The sequence below is a fragment of the Neomonachus schauinslandi genome, chromosome 16, assembly GCF_002201575.2.
Source record: "Neomonachus schauinslandi chromosome 16, ASM220157v2, whole genome shotgun sequence".
NCBI classification, from domain to species: domain Eukaryota; kingdom Metazoa; phylum Chordata; class Mammalia; order Carnivora; family Phocidae; genus Neomonachus; species Neomonachus schauinslandi.
The window spans coordinates 12,735,464-12,736,181 of NC_058418.1; the positions used below are offsets into that span (position 1 = coordinate 12,735,464).

The window sequence follows — 718 nt, forward strand, 5'->3', positions numbered from 1 at the left end:
CCTTTAGGGAGAGCGGGCGTCAGAGTCCTGCTGCGCCTGCGCAATCGTGTCTCTTCTTTCCGTCCGGCGCCTGCGCGTGGCACCTCGCTAGCCCACCTCGACCCAAACTTGCCTGAAGTACGCAGGCGTCCCGCTCTGAGTCAGCCTCTTGCCCTGCCTTCCGCCTGCGCTCTAGCGCTCTCCGAGTTCATCTCTCTCGCTCTTTTACGTCAGTTCCTGTTTGTGGCGGGAGAAGGCGGTATTTCCGGCCAGCGGGTGGGGGGGGGCGGTAAGCGGGGGCTGGGGGGAGGGGGCGGGGGGGGCCGCGCCGCGCGAGCCGTTGGGCCTGGCTCGGAGAAGGCGTTGCCGCTGCTGCTGCAGTTGCCGGCGCCAGGAAACACAAGGAGCGGGACCAAGCGCGGCGTGGCGATGGGCGGGAGTAGGGCCCCGCCGGAGAGGCTGGGCGGCCGCCGGTGACAGGTGAGTGCGCCAGCGCGTGTCCCCGGGCGCCTCCCCCAGCGATGGTCGCGTCCGGACCCCCCGCAGTGCGGCGTCGGGCCGTACCACCAGTGCCTGCCGGGCGGGGACCGCCGTCCTCGAGCCCCCCCTTCCGGGACTGAGTGGGGGCGGCTGCGCGGGGGCGGTCGGACTACGCCTGAGGGGCCGGGGGCGGGGGCGGCTGGCCGTACCACTGAGGCGGCGCCGGGGGGGGCACACCAAAGTGCGGGGACCGAACCAC

At 72.8% G+C, this 718-nt stretch overlaps 1 protein-coding gene across 1 annotated transcript in view; it reads left to right on the forward strand.

Annotated features, from left to right (window-relative positions):
* The first annotated feature begins 299 nt into the window (after nucleotides 1-299).
* AKT2 (AKT serine/threonine kinase 2) overlaps nucleotides 300-718 on the forward strand; it is a 48,314-nt gene continuing 47,895 nt past the window's right edge. Inside the window, exon 1 of the mRNA XM_021701010.2 lies at nucleotides 300-459. The gene's annotated coding sequence lies outside the window, so the exon portion shown is untranslated. The remainder of the gene's footprint in view (nucleotides 460-718) is intronic.